Source organism: Giraffa tippelskirchi, chromosome 2, assembly GCF_054371585.1.
Source record: "Giraffa tippelskirchi isolate mGirTip1 chromosome 2, T2T-mGirTip1v1.2.pri, whole genome shotgun sequence".
Classification (NCBI taxonomy): Eukaryota; Metazoa; Chordata; class Mammalia; order Artiodactyla; family Giraffidae; genus Giraffa; species Giraffa tippelskirchi.
This window is the reverse complement of record NC_137276.1, coordinates 130,772,955-130,789,380: the sequence shown is the minus strand read 5'-3', so window position 1 is coordinate 130,789,380 and position 16,426 is coordinate 130,772,955. Positions and strand designations below refer to the sequence as shown.

The window sequence follows — 16,426 nt, the reverse complement described above, 5'->3', positions numbered from 1 at the left end:
GAGCTTCCCAACCTAGGGATTGAACTCCTGTCTCTAACGTCTACTGCATTGACAGGCGGGTTCTTTACCACTAGCGCCACCTGGGAAGACCCAGTCCTGGCATCTTACACTCTATTCTGATCAGTTCACTCTCTCAGTCATGTCTGATTCTTTTCAAACTCATGGACTGCAGCAGCCCAGGCTTCCCTGTCCATCACCATATCCTGGAGATTTCACAATCGAGTCAGTGACGCCATCCAACCATCTCATCCTCTGTTGTCCTTCTCCTCCTGCCTTCAATATTTGCCAGCATTGAGGTCTTTTCTAATGAGTCAGCTCTTCACATCAGATGGCCAAAGTATTGGAGCTTCAGCTTCAGCGTTAGTCCTTCCAATGAATATTCAAGACTGATTTCCTTGCTGTCCAAGGGATTCTCAAGAGTCTTCTCCAACACCACAGTTCAAAAGCATCAATTCTTCAGCACTCAGCTTTCTTAACGGTCCAACTCTCACATCCGTACATGACTACTGGAAAAACCATATCTTTGACTAGATGGACCTTTGTTGGCAAAGTAATGTCTCTGCTTTTTAATATGCTGTCTAGGTTGGTCATAGCTTTTCTTCCAAGCAGCAAGTGTCTTTTAATTTCATGGCTGCAGTCACCATCTGCGGTGATCTTGGAGCCCCCCAAAAATAAAGTCTGTCACTGTTTCCATTTTTTCCCAATCTATTTACCATGAAGTGATGGGATTGGATGCCATGATCTTAGTTTTTTGAATGCTGAATTTCAAGCTGGCTTTTTCACTCTCCTTTTTCACTTTCATCAAGAGGCTCTTTAGTTCCTCTTCACTTTCTGCCATCAGGGTGGTGTCATCTGCATATCTGAGGCTATTGATATTTCTCCTAGCAATCTTGATCCCAGCTTGTGTTTCATCCAGTCTGGCATTTCACATGATGTATTCTGCATATAAGTTAAGTAAGCAAAGTAAGTGTCACATATAAGTAAGTGACAATATACAGCCTTGATGTACTCCTTTCCCAATCTGGAACCAATCTGTTGTTCATATCTAGTTGTAACTGTTGTTTCTTGACCTGCATACAGATTTCTCAGGAGGCAGGTAAGGTGGTCTGGTATTCCCATCTCTTGAAGAATTTACCACAGTGTGCTGTGATAATCACAGTCAAAGGCTTTAGCGTAGTCAATTCAGCAGAAGTAGATGCTTTTCTGGAACTCTCTTGCTTTTTGGATCATCCAACAGATGTTGGCAATTTGATCTCTTGTTCCTCTGCCTTTTCTAAACCTGGCTTGAACATCTGGAAGTTCTCAGTTCACAGTCTTTTGAAGCCTGGCTTGGAGAATTTTGAGCATTACTTTCTAGTGTGATGTGAGTGCAATTGTGCGGCAGTTTGAACATTCTTTGGGATTGCTTTTCTTTAGGATTGGAATGAAAACTGACCCTTTCCAGTCCTGTGGCCACTGCTGAGTTTTCCAAATTTGCCGGCATATTGAGTGTAGCACTTTCACAGCATTATCTTTTAGGATTTGAAATAGCTCAGCTGGAATTCCATCACCTCCACTAACTTTGTTCGCAGTGATACTTCCTAAGGCCCACTCAACTTTGCATTCTAGGATGTCTGGCTCTAGGTGAGTGATCACACCATCATGGTTATCTGGGTCATGAAGATCTGTTTTGTATAGTTCTTCTGTATATTCTTGCTACCTCTTCTTAATATCTTCTGCTTCTGTTAGGTCCATGCCATTTCTGTCTTTTATTGGGCCCATCTTTGCATGAAGTGTTCCCTTGGTATCTCTAATTTTCTGAAGAGATCTCTAGTCTTTCCCATTCCATTGTTTTCCTCTATTTCTTTGCATTGATCACTTAGGAAGGCTTTCTTTCTCTCCTCGCTATTCTTTGAAACTCTGCATTCAGATGGATATATCCTTCCTTTCCTCCTTTGCCTTTTGCTTCTCTTCTTTTCTCAGCTATTTGTAAGGGTTCCTCAGACAACCATTTCGTCTTTTTGCATTTCTTCTTCTTGGGAATGGTTTTGATCACTGCCTCTTGTATAATGTTACAAACCTCCTTCCATAGTTCTTCAGGCACTCTATCTGTCAGATCGAATCCCTTGAATCTATTTGTCACTTCCACTGTATAATCATAAGGGACTGAATTTAGGTCATACCTGAATGATCTAGTGCTTTTCCCTACTTTCTTCAATTTAAGTCTGAATTTTGTAATAAGGACTTCATGATTTGGGCCACAGTCAGCTCCCAGTCTTGTTTTTGCTGACTGTATAGAGCTTCTCCATCTTTGGATGCAAAGAATATAATCAGTTTGATTTCGGTACTGACCATCTGGTAATGTCCATGTGTAGAGCTGTCTCTTGTGTTGTTGAAGAGGGTGTTATTCTGATGATCTACTACTATTTCCTGGTGGCTCAGGCAGTCAAGATTCCTCCTGCAATGCAGGAGACCTGGGTTCGATTGTGGGTTGGGAAGGTCCCCTGGAGGAGAGCATGGTAACCCACTCTAGTATTCTTGCCTGGAGAATCCCCATTGACAGAGGAGCCTGGTGGGCTACAGTCCTTGGGGTCACAAAGAGTCAGACATGACTAAGTGACTAAGAACCCAGCACTGCTAATCTAGAGGTGATCAATAACCTACTTGGCCTTTGCTTACATGTATATATTTATATTTTTCTTCACAAATGTTTTTTGGACCACACCATGCTGCTTGTGGATCTTAATTCCCCAACCAGGGGTAGAAACCCAGGCCCAGAGGATGAAACCCTGAAGTCCTAGGACTGCCAGGCTTCCCAGGTGACACTAGTGGTAAAGAACCTGCCTGCCAATTCAGGTTCAATCTCTGGGTCTAGAAGATCCCCTGCAGGGAGGGCATGCCAACCCACTCCAGTATGCTTGCCTGGAGAATCCCATGGACAGAGGAGCCTGGCAGGCTACAGTCCATGGGGTCACAAAGAGTCTGATATAACTGAAGCGATATAGCATGCATGCACGTAGGGAATTCCCCACAACATTTTAGTAAGGTTTTTATTATAAAATTTTAGCAATTGAGAGGAAGCCCTTACTGTTCATGCAACTGAAGAATAATATGATACCTTAGGTTGGGTCAGAGAAGGGGTGGAGATAGGGACTGGGAGGCTGGAGGCATGGACAAAAGATATGAGGATGGCCAGGGTGCCCACATTGCTCCTAGCCTCTGAGCACCTGTCCCACGCCTACCCCACTCAAAGTCTGATATGCTGGAGGGGATACAGGTAAGGCAAATAGTAAGCAAAGCATCTGCTTTCTTAAAAATTTCATTTAATTGGCAGATAATTACTTTACAATATTGTGATGGTTTTTGCCATAGATCAACATGAATCATCCATAGGCATACATGTGTCCCCTCCCCCCAAACCCCCTAACCTCTTCCCTCCCCACCGCATCCATCCTGGTTGTCACAGAGCACCAGCTTTGGGTGCTCTGCTTCACACGGGTGCCCTGCTTCATACATCAAACTTCCACTGGCTATCTATTTTACATATGGTAATGTATATGTTTCAATGTGATTCTCTCTAATCATATCACCCTCTCCTTCTCCCACTAAGTTCAGAAGTCTCTTCTTTATGTCTGTGTCTCCTTTGCTGCCCTATACACAGGATCATTGGTACCATCTCTCTAGATTCCATATATATACATTAATATATGATATTTGTCTTTCTCTTTCTAACTTATTTTGCTCTGTATAATAGGCTCTAGGTTCATCCACTTCATTAGAACTGACTCAAATGTGTTCCTTTTTATGGCTGAGTAATACTCCATCTTTTGACAAAGCTCCACACTGACCCTGATGACTGGAAGAGAACATCTTGGGGAGATGTTAATACAAACTCAGGGAACAAAGGGTTCTGAGGTCCTATAAGCTTGGGCAGTGCTACACACTAAATCTCCCTCCACGGGACTTGGCATATTAGCACAGTAAATTTCCCAAGGTTAACAATAAATCCTATTATGAGTATGGGCACTTTGGTAGAGTGACCAAACTTTTAAGAGCGTCCACTGAAAACTAAATTTTCTTCAAGTACAAGGTTATTTACTTGGTAATGGTGCCATAGTAAGTATTAAATGCATTAGTCTACTCAAAAGCCACCAACAGTCCTGCTAAAACAATCTATACCACCAAGGTCCTACAGCGCACAGGCCACAGAGCAAAATGACTGCTTAACTGCTAATGTCTCTGGAGAAATAAGGCCACTTGCTACTCCTTAAATGTCTTTTCTTTCCCGTCACCAAACCTTTGCTCTTGCTTTCTGCTCTGCCCAGAAGGTACTCCCCACTATTATGTCTCCAAATGTCTCCTTACTTTACTAACTCATATAGACCTTTCTACCTAAATGCCAGCTTCTCCATGAAGCTTTTCCAAATCGTCCACAATTGGTTGGCTTCTGCCTCCTTTAAAATACACCCTGGGACTTCCCTGGCAGTCCAGTGGTTAAGACTCCAAGTTTGCATTGCAGGCGGCATGGATTCAATCCCTGGTCAGGGCAATTCCTCACGTCATGCAGCCAAAAGAATAAATAACTAGAAATTTAAAAATAAAAATAAAACAGACCCCCCCCCCCCGCCAACCACTATGTCTATCTTTTAAAGCAATAATCTTATTCTTGTTTCATGACCACAGTTCTTCTAATCTCAACTTCCCATTAGATGATAAATTCTTTAGGGATAGGAACTATGTTTTCCCCCTACAGAGATAAAGAAAAATGTAGCCATTTATCTAAGGTCACATAACTAGTAGCACCAACTTCCATAGTGGCTCGATGGTAAAGAATCTGCCTGCAATGCAGGAGACCCAGGTTCAGTCCCTGGGTTGGGAAGATCCCCTGGAGAAAGGAATGTCTACCCACTCCAGTATTCTTGTCTGGAGAATTCCATGGACAGAGGAGCCTGGCGGGCTACAGTCCACCTGGTCACAAACAGTTGGACATAACTGAGCAACTTTCACTTTTCACTAGTACATGGCAGTGTTGGGATTCACACCATACCTGTCCAAACGCCAAACCCAGGCTCTTTCTCCTATCCTCCATCCTCTCATAACCCCTCTGACAGCAAGGCAGTGGTTCCTATGGCAATAAAAAGAGCACTGCTGCTGCTACTGCTAAGTCGCTTCAGTCGTGTCCGACTCTGTGTGACCCCATAGACGGCAGCCCACCAGGCTCCCCCGTCCCTGGGATTCTCCAGGCAAGAACACTGGAGTGGGTTGCCATTTCCTTCTCCAATGCATGAAAGTGAAAAGTGAAAGTGAAGTCGCTCAGTCATGTCCGACTCTTAGCGACCCCATGGACTGCAGCCCACCAGGCTCCTCTGTCCATGGGATTTTCCAGGCAAGAATACTGGAGTGGGGTGAAAAAGAGCACAGTCTCCTCCTATTAGAGATAGGCAGGAGAAAAATTCTACCTTTCTGCCCTAACTCAGTGCCTGGCTTCTGACTCAATGTTTTAACTCTACCTTCTGCTTTTAAACCTTTATTTCTCCAAACATAATCTGGAAAATAATAGCAATGAGAGGTGTAATATTTTTTTAAATAACTTTATGAGCAACTGTAGGCTAAACAAAGTTAGACATGTTGATTGCTTACTGCAGAACTCTGCAGATCATTTAATATGCTACTATACAGCGTTACACAGTTTTAGTATATATAGTTTCTATTTTAGAAGGTATAGGATATTAACACATATTTTATTATGTATGAATGAGCAGAACTATCCTTCATAAATTTCATTTAATAGAGCTGTACCTTATTTTAACAGCATCATTTTACTATATAATAGCAACAAATTCGTTTCAAAACCATTTAATAACACATATCTAAATAAGAAATCCCATAACCAAATGCTGTAGGATTTAATGTTACTAGTATTTAAAACGAGCAACAATCTACTTTGTGCCAGCACGTGAGTGATTAAGTGCTACCCATACCGTGTCTGACATTTAATGAGGGAGTCACATGGATATAGAATATGTTTCACTCCATGATTAATATAGGTTCACTATATTTAGTTTGTACTTGAACATTTCATCTTTTCTTCCCATCGCTGAACCCAGCTGAGGACATGGGATAAATGTGATGACTAAAACCAGGAAGTTTTGATGAATGAAACAGATGAGAAAAAGATTGACTCTTCAAGGAGAAAATGAGACTTTTCCCCCTTTATAACTTTTAGATGAGTTGCAGCTATTTAAAACAAACTAAAATAATATTGGTAACCTCTGAGAAGGGCAACTGGGTGACCTGGGGATAGCAAGAGACAAGAACTTTTCATATATACACTTTTAGATCTGTATAGACTGTGAAGAAAGCTGAGCGCCGAAGAATTGATGCTTTTGAACTGTGGTGTTGGAGAAGACTCTTGAGAGTCCCTTGGACTGCAAGGAGATCCAACCAGTCCATCCTAAAGGGGATTAGTCCTGGGTGTTCACTGGAAGGACTGATGTTGAAGCTGAAACTCCAATACTTTGGTCACCTCATGAGAAGAGTTGACTCATTGGAAAAGACCCTGATGCTAGACAGGATTGGGGGCAGGAGGAGAAGGGGACGACAGAGGATGAGATGGCTGGATGGCATCACCGACTCGATGGACATGAGTTTGGGTAAACTCTGGGAGTTGGTGATGGACAGGGAGGCCTGGTGTGCTGGGATTCATGGGGTCACAAAGAGTTGGACACGACTGAGCAACTGAACTGAACTGAACTGATATCTGTATGAATAGAACTGTTCTCCCCTAAAAGAGATGTGTTCAAGTGTTAACACCCCTGATATCTGTGAACATGAGGTCACAGTGCACTGAGGTGGGCCCTAATCCAATGACTGATGTCCTTATAAGAAGAGAAAATTGCATACAGACATAGAGTAGGGCACAGGGAGAACCCCATGTGATGACAAAGGCAGAGGTGATACAGTTGCAAGCCAGGGAATACCAAGATACTGCTTAACCAGCAGAAGCTAGAAGGGAAAAGGAAAAATTCTTTACTAGAGCTTCTAGAGACCATGGTCCTGCCAACATCCTGACTTCAGACTAGTAGCTTTCAGGACTCTGAGAGAAATTTCTGTCATTTAAAGCCACCCACAGTTTGTGTTACTCTGTGTGGCAACCCTAAGAAACTAATACAAATATTTTATACACAGTGACAATACCATGTATTCCAAAATTAATCAAATTAAGATCAAGTAAGCTCAAGGGATTTGAAATAGCTCAACTGGAATTCCATCACCTCCACTAGCTTTGTTCATAGTGATGTTTTCTAAGGCCCACTTGACTTCACATTCCAGGATGTCTGGCTCTAGGTGAGTGATCACACCATCGTGATTATCTGGGTCGTGAAGATCTTTTTTGTACAGTTCTTCTGTGTATTCTTGCCACCTCTTCTTAATATCTTCTGCTTCTGTTAGGTCCATACCATTTCTGTCCTTTACAAACAAAGCTAGTGGAGGTGACGGAATTCCAATTGAGCTATTTCAAATCCTCAAAGGTGATGCTGTGAAAGTGCTGCACTCAATATGCCAGCAAATTTGGAAAACCCAGCAGTGGCCACAGGACTGGAAGAGGTCAGTTTTTGTTCCAATCCCAAAGAAAGGCAATGCCAAAGAATGCTCATACTACCACACAACTGCACTCATCTCACATGCTAGTAAAGTAATGCTCAAAATTCTCCAAGCCAGGCTTCAGCAATACGTGAACCATGAACTTCCAGATGTTCAAGCTGGTTTTAGAAAAGGCAGAGGAACCAGGGATCAAATTGCCAATATCCACTGGATCATCGAAAAAGCAAGAGAGTTCCAGAAAAACATCTATTTCTGCTTTATTGACTATGCCAAAGCCTTTGACTGTGTGGATCACAATAAACTGTGGAAAATTCTGAAAGAGATGGGAATACCAGACCATTTGACCCGTCTCTTGAGAAACCTGTATGCAGGTCAGGAAGAAACAGTTAGAACTGTACATGGAACAACAGACTGGTTCCAAATAGGAAAAGGAGTCCGTCAAGGCTGTATATTGTCACCCTGCTGATTTAACTTATATGCAGAGTACATCATGTGAAATGCTGGGCTGGAAGAAACACAAGCTGGAATCAAGATTGCCAGGAGAAATATCAATAACCTCAGATATGTGGATGACACCACCCTTATGGCAGAAAGTGAAGAACTAAAGAGCCTCTTGATGAAAGTGAAAGAGGAGAGTCAAAAAGTTGGCTTAAAGCTCAACGTTCAGAAAACTAAGATCATGGCATCTGGTCCCATCACTTCATGGGAAATAGATGGGGAAACAGTGGAAACAGTGTCAGACTTTATTTTTTTGTGCTCCAAAATCACTGCTGATGGTGATTGCAGCCATGAAATTAAAAGACGCTTACTCTTTGGAAGGAAAGTTATGGCCAACCTAGTCAGCATATTTAAAAGCAGAGACATTACTTTGCCAACAAAAGTCCATCTAGTCAAGGCTATGGTTTTTCCAGTGGTCATGTATGGATGTGAGAGTTGGACAGTGAAGAAAGCTGAGTGCTGCAGAATTGATGCTTTTGAACTGTGGTGTTGGAGAAGACTCTTGAGAGTCCCTTGGACTGCAAGGAGATCCAATCAATCCATCCTAAAAGAGATCAATCCTGGGTGTTCATTGAAGGACTGATGTTGAAGCTGAAACTCCAATACTTTGGCCACCTCATGCGAAGAGTTGACTCACTGGAAAAGACCCTAATGCTTGGTAGGATTGGGGACAGGAGGAGAAGAGGACGACAGAGGATGAGATGGTTGGATGGCATCACCGACTCGATGGACATGGGTTTGGGTGGACTCTGGGAGTTGGTGATGGACGGAGAGGCCTGGCGTGCTGCAATTCATGGGTTCGCAAAGAGTTGGACACGACTGAGTGACTGAACGGAACTGAAGCTCAAGGGAATGAAAACACAAGCCACAGACTGGGAGAATAGCAAAAAGATATATCTGATAAAAGACTTTACTAAAAATATACCAAGAACTCTTAAAATTAAACAATAAGAAAACAGACAATCTGACTAAAAATGGGCTAAAGACCTTAACAGACACCTCACAAAAAAGATATTATAGATGGAAAATAAGTATATAAAACAGGCTCCATTCATATGTCCTCAGGGAAATGCAAATTTAAGAACAAGATACCGCTACATACCAATTGGAATAGCCATATCTAAGACAATGACAACACCAAATAAATACTGGTGAGGATGTGAAACAACAGAATTCTCATTCACTGCTGGTGGGAATGCAAAATCATACAGTCATTTTGAAAGACAGGCAATGTCTTACAAAACTAAATATACTTTTACCACACAATCCAACAATCATGCTACTTTGTATTTACCCAAAGGAGATGAAAATTATATCCAAACAAACATGTGCATATGGACAGCTATTATAGCTTTATTCATAATCAACAAAACTTGGAAGCAACCAAGATGTCCTTCAGTAGGTAAATAAATAAATAAGCTATGATATATCCAGACAACGGAACAGTATTCAGCACTAAAAAGATAAGAGCTACCAAGCCATGAAAAGACATGGAGGAATCTTCAACGTACATTACTAAGTGAAAGAACCCAATCTGAAAAAGATTCCAACCATATGACATTCTGGAAAAGGTGAAACTCTGAAGACAGCACCAAGATCAGTGGTTGTCAGGGGTGAGGGTGGGGGTAGGGATGAACAGGCAGAGCACAGAGGGGTTTTAGGACATGAAACTCCTTTGTACGATATTACCATGGTGGATGTATGTCATTACACATTACACATTTGTCCAAACCCACAGAATATACAACACTGAGGAGTAAACCCTACTGCAAACTATGGACTCTGAGTGATGATGTGTCACTGTAGGTTCATTAATTGTAACAAATATATCACTCTGGTGGGCGATGTTGATGATGACAGAGCCATGCATGTGTAGAGACAGGGAGTACATGGAAAATCTCTGTACTTTCTACTTAATTTTGCTGTAAATATGAAATTGCTCTAAAAAACAAAGTCTAATAAAAATATTTTTACATCCTTAAGCAAGCCAAAAGTTCTACCCTTTTTTATACTACAGTTTAGTAACCATCTTGAACCCATGACTAAAATATGCATCTTTTTTGTCAAAGCTTTCCATGTTCCTTTGTTCGTTCATTCATTCATTCATTCATTCAAACTTCAACTAAGCACTTACTCTGGGCCAGATGTGGTAGACTGGGAAAGGTTCCAGAGAATCCAGAAACAAGATATTCCTGGTCCTTTAGAATGATGTCTACTCTTAAAAATAATCATAGAGGAAATATATCAATTTAGTAGCAAAAGCATTACTTATCTATCTTGGGGAATTAAGATTAAGATCAAATTTTCAAGTGCTATTCAACCATGTATATGAGACAGATTATTTTTCTCCTTCCCTCTGCTCAAAGATTAATGATATCAAAAGTATACTATTTACTTGACTGGTTCAGGAAGCATCTTGGGCAATAAGACAAAAATTACAAGAGAGTGAGATCATTGGGTATGTACCATGGCATGAAAACACTGAAGAACTCTTAAAAAGGAACTGTTAAAAACAAAACAAAAAAAGCCACTTAAGAGAATAGTTCAAAATGGAACTAGACTCTGAAATCACTAAAACTCTACTGTTAAGAGAATGAAAACGAGATGAATGAGTCATATGACATTGGAGGATTCTTCTATCTTAAAAAAGAAGGAAGGAAGGTCTTAAAATTATTCTGAAAAGACACAGGTCAAGAACAGAATTATGTACAAATCTGGCTCAACTGTCCTTCCCTAACCTTCAGTTCCTGTGCTCTTGTCAAATTAAGAAAAAATTGATAACTCAGTTTCCAGAAATTGACAGTAATAATTCATTCTCATGGAAAAAAAAATTGGAAGGAAACATTTAAAAGAAATGTGGCCCTCTCTTGGAACCAGGTCCTCAATCTTCTTAAAGGAAAAATAGAACAAAAGTAATAAACATAATGTAACACACATCTTCATATCCAAAAGATTACTGCTTGATCCTGTATTTAAAATCTTTGCAAAAAAAATAGTAAAGTCCTCCTTAGTGCCTAATTATATATATGCATTGGTATGCTTCAAGATAAAGAAAACATTACCTTGCAACTTCACTTTCACTTTTCACTTTCATGCATTGGAGAAGGAAATGGCAACCCACTCCAGTGTTCTTGCCTGGAGAATCCCAGGGACAGGGGAGCCTGGTGGGCTGCCATCTATGGGGTTGCACAGAGTCGGACATGACTGACACGACTTAGCAGCAGCAGCAGCAGAGAGAGTGGTATTTTTTAAATGGCTGAGAAAGTAGGAAAAAAACCCAACAAGCTACTCTCTATATTAAGAATCGCATGCTAGCAAACATTTGAAAAATTACCATAAAGAAAAACAAAGAACTACCGTCCTATGAAATATACACCAAGTTTCACTATATCCCCAAATCCTAGTATCACTATATCTAGGGAGTTGGATGTGTATCATTGGAAGATAATGGAGGAAAGGGATAAAGCTGCAAACTGGGTTGGAGGGGAGGAGGGCTGTCGGGCCGCACTCCGCAGACCTACAAGGCTGTGCTTGCCCAGCTTCAAGACTGAAGAAAGAGCCCAGGGTCCTCAACAGAGACATTAATGGTTGAACATGGATGGGGGAGCTTACATGTCTGAAGCAGGTCCTGGTGCAACACACCACCGTGTGCAGCTAACAGCGTGCAGGACATGGCAGCAGTCTTGGCTCCCGGAGCGGGAAGGGGAGATTACCAGTTATAGTTACAGGGGAATTGACATCAGGTGGGCTCATGAGTTAGCAGAGAAACCAGCAGAGGGGCATGCCTCTCACTGTTCATTTGATAAGAATGCTCATTAGCTGGAGTCTAGGGCAAGTCCATAGGAAGGTCAGTCATGTATCAGGGTATCATTGAAGCAGGCACTGGTCAAGCGGGGGAATGTACAGAGAACAAGAGAGCAACCATCTTGAGGGGCCTGACCGTACAAGGACCTGTGGGAACATTTTCTGGCTCAATATCAACAATGCCCAGAATCAATTTCATCAGGTCAATCTTAAACTACGGTCAGATTAAGAACTGGTTTCAGCAGAGGACAGAGATACTGTAGGAAAACTTTTTATTCTCTCTTGTACTGGTATTTAATAGAAACTTCGGATATATCTAGGTAACGATTCAAGTGCATTTAAGACTTCTTACTGTAAAAAAAAAAAAAAAAAAACAGAAAAGAAACTGCAGAATGCTCTTTCCCAAGTAATACAAAGTAGTAGGAATACATATTTGGGAGCACAGTCATTTCAACTGCTAACTTAATAGCAATGAAACCTCCACTTCGCTGCAGCAAAACATTATGGCAAACCCCCTTCCAGAGGCTGTTATTGCATTTCTCCTTCAGAAATGTATATACTCAATCAGCAAGTGTTCTCAAAAAGCACCAAATAAGCCTTTCCAAGGAAGCTTGTTTTCTGAACTCTTCACCCTACACAATTTTCGATTTTTTCTCCTCTCCATTTTCCTAATTTTAACTTAATTGGGTGCGAATCCAAAAACATGTGTTTCCTATTTGCATTTGGCTGCAGAAAAAAATTCTTAATACAATTTAGGGAATGTAGGGGTGAATGCTAAAAGTAAGAGAAAGTAAAAGAATAATAACAGCTAAACAAAACCAAGAATACTGTTTCTCTCCTTCTACTGTTGCCAAGAATACGGCATAAATTTCCTCTCCTTGTGGAGAATTCCCTAATTATAGGAAAAAGCAGGCTCCCTGCTTATGATATCAAAAGTGGATATTTTAGAGTGCTACAAGCTGTCCTCTTAAAATGAGGCCAGAAAAGAGAAGTGTGGTAACTGAGTACTTGGGGGGATGGACTATCTCAGTACACATCAGTCACATCTTTGTGTCACCTCTCTTTTCCCTGACCTCTGAGAGCAGCAGTTAGCATCGTGGTCTTCAGATCAGTAGCATCAGCATCAGCTGGGAACTTAGAAACCCAAGTCAGCAGGTCCCACCCTAGGCCTACCACCTAACCAGAAACTCTGGGAGTAGGACACTGGAGTCTGTTTCAACAAGAATTCCATGGGATTCTGACTTGATGAACCATGTCCAACAGAAACATGGGCTTCCCTGGTGGCTCAGTGGTAAAGAATCCACCTGCCAATGCAGGAGACACGGGTTTATCCCTGGGTCGGGAAGATCCCCTGGAGAAGGGAATGGCAACCCACTCCAATATTCTTGCCCCACCCTAGGCCTACCACCTAACCAGAAACTCTGGGAGTAGGACACTGGAGTCTGTTTCAACAAGAATTCCATGGGATTCTGACTTGATGAACCATGTCCAACAGAAACATGGGCTTCCCTGGTGGCTCAGTGGTAAAGAATCCACCTGCCAATGCAGGAGACACGGGTTTATCCCTGGGTCGGGAAGATCCCCTGGAGAAGGGAATGGCAACCCACTCCAATATTCTTGCCTGAAGAATCCCACGGGCAGAGGAGCCTGGTGGGCTACAGTCCGTGGGATCGCAAAGAGTCGGACATGACTTAGCGACTAAATAACAACAGAAACTTACTCTCTTCCAATTCATCCTGGCTTTTAATCACAAGCAACCAGAATTGTTACCAAACATTTTCATGTGTATACATTGTCCAACTAATTTATATGAATCTTGGGGCAAAAATTCTCTCTCTTCCCTTGTCCCCTTTGCTTTCCCTTGCCCGCCAATATCCTACATAGAGCCAGTGAGCAAACGGAAACATAACGAGCATTCACAGCAACAGGAACAGGGGAGGGGTCCCTAAGGAGAGCTCTCCTTTTGAATATGTCATTCCCATCCAGCTGAGACAGACCTATTTCTCTTAATTATGATCTAGGAACAAAAGGGCCCAGTTCCCCAGTATACAATCTAGAGAGGATTCAGTCATTCTCCAGGTGGAAGTGCTCAGCTTCAGAATTTGGGTAATCCAACTGAAAATCAAATTAAAAGTTGCACAAAATATTTCCCCCAAAAGGCTTGGCAACCTTGAATACAGAGTGAAAAAGGAGAGGTAATACTTCTTTTTCAGAAGCACACAGTAGGGGTCACATACATGGGAATGTTCATTAGTTACCGCTGTGGCTGGATATAACCTTCCAAACTCATTTAATATGAAAATACCGTTCTATTTGCCTTCTCTTTCTTTGCCACGTCCAAAACATAAAAGCCAAATAGTTCCCCTCACACACAGGGTGCCCTCACTATCCTTGAGCAAAATGGAACTAGTCGTTTAGTTGCTAATGATTCAGGTTCTGAGTTGAATAAAAGTCAGAGCTTAGTGGTGGTGGTTCCTGCAGAGGCTTTAACCACAGGAGAACTCCTCCACCTGGCATAAATAAATAAAATGTGGTCAAATGTGTTTGTTAGCACTGAGCTATTGAACTGAATGTGCAGAGATGTTCCACATTATGGTAGAAAGAATCACCTGTGCTTCCCCTGTTCTGGACCTGATTTTTTTCCTGAGAATGGCAGGGGGTGAGATTTGTATAACTTTTTTTTTTTTTTGTAATTGAAGTTAGTTGATTGACAATATTGTGTTAGTTTCAGGTGTACAGCAAAGTGGTTCAGTTGCATGTTTGAGTGTGTGTGTGCTGAGTCATTCAGTTGTAGTCAACTCTTTTTGACCCCATGAAATGTAGCACATCAGATTGTAATAACCTAAAATGGAAAAGAATCTGAAAAAATATATATGTGTGTGGGGGTATATATATCTGAAATAATATATATATATATGTATATACACACACATATATATGTATGTATATATATATACATGTATATATATACACACATATATATTCTTTCAAATTCTTTTCCATTTTAGGTTATTACAAGATGTTGAATATAGTTTCCTGTGCTATACAGTATGGACTTGATATTTTTAAAAAGTATCTACACACTAAAGAGAGAGGCTTCTCCTAGGTTCTTCCATTTCTCCAATGAACACATCTGTAGGTTCTTCAAGACAATCTGAAAAGGGGCCCTATTCTGGACTAAATGTTTGTATGCCCCCAAAATTTACATGTTGAAGCTCTAACCCCCACAGCATTTGGAAGTGGGGCCCTCAGGAAGTAATTAGATTTAGATGAGGTCATGAGGGTAGAGCCCTCAAGATGGAATTAGTGCCCTGATGAGCTGGCAGAGAATCAACTCACTCTGAGATCTTGCTCCCTCCACCACGTAAGGACAAAGCAAGAGGGTGGTTGTCTGTAAGCCCAGAAGAGGGCTTTCACCAGCAACCAAATCTGCCAGGACCTTGATCATGGACTTCCCAGAACTGTGAGAAACTGATGTTTGTGATTTAAGCTACTTAATCCACTGTATTCTGTTACAGCATCCTGCACAGACTAATATAGACCCCAGCCTGGAACTTTCCTTTCATGGCTTCTTGCTAGACCTCTGGCCCCAAATTCTTAGTAAAGATAGGAAAAGGTTTTGTTTGCATACGCTAGTGCACATAAGAGCTGACTCAGCTACATGCAGTCCAGGTGGGCCAATGTAAGCCGTGACCTCTGGAGAGAAGATGGTAGGCACTGGGTGCCTAGACTCAAAATACAAAATAATTTCCATGAGCCAGGCATAACCAGAAAGTCACAGAGCTGCCAGACCTGAAGAGGAAGTGCACACTGAGGTAAGAGGCATCTCAGCAGAAATCACTGCCATCTCCAGCTTGCCATGAACTTGGAGTTGGGGAGAACTATAAAACTGACACGGAGAAGGCAATGGCACCCCACTCCAGTACTCTTGCCTGGAAAATCCCATGGACAGAGGAGCCTGGTAGGCTGCAGTCCATGGGGTCACTAAGAGTCAGAAACGACTGAGCGACTTCACTTTCACTTTTCACTTTCATGCATTGGAGAAGGAAATGGCAACCCACTCCAGTGTTCTTGCCTGGAGAATCCCAGGGACTGGGGAGCCTGGTGGGCTGCCATCTATGGGGTCGCACAGAGTCAGACACAACTGAAGCGACTTAGCAGCAGCAGCAGCTAAAACTGACAAAGGTCAAATTTCTCTCCAGCCTGGTAGGAATGGGGAAGGTCCTCTGCTGAAAATTAAGCTATCCAAAAAGAATTTTTAAACTGTGAATTTTCCTAACCGATCTGACTTTGAATACAGATTTATACCTATGACACACACGGCTCATAATAAATAGCCCTTAGAGGAGTATTCATGTCAAATCTAGACCTCTGCAGTGAAACACCAGAGCAAATAACAGACTGAAAAAAATACTGCAAAACTTTGTCCTTGGTGGGATTCTTACAAACCTAGACTCTCTCGATTGTGGTGATGTCCCTTTCTCTACAGCTAATTAGTAGAATTTTCCTTTTCCTTTGTAGTTAGGGGTCTTCAGCCTAT

At 41.7% G+C, this 16,426-nt stretch overlaps 1 protein-coding gene and 1 long non-coding RNA gene across 3 annotated transcripts in view; both read right to left on the bottom strand.

Annotated features, from left to right (window-relative positions):
• PPM1L (protein phosphatase, Mg2+/Mn2+ dependent 1L) overlaps positions 1 to 16,426 on the bottom strand; it is a 318,376-nt gene that overhangs the window by 162,230 nt on the left and 139,720 nt on the right. The window lies entirely within an intron of this gene.
• LOC145538539 (uncharacterized) lies at positions 11,788 to 14,686 on the bottom strand. The gene is made up of 2 exons (XR_014076989.1): positions 13,423 to 14,686; positions 11,788 to 13,190 (listed from the first exon to the last, which is right to left on the bottom strand). It is a non-coding gene; the product is annotated as an uncharacterized LOC145538539 (long non-coding RNA).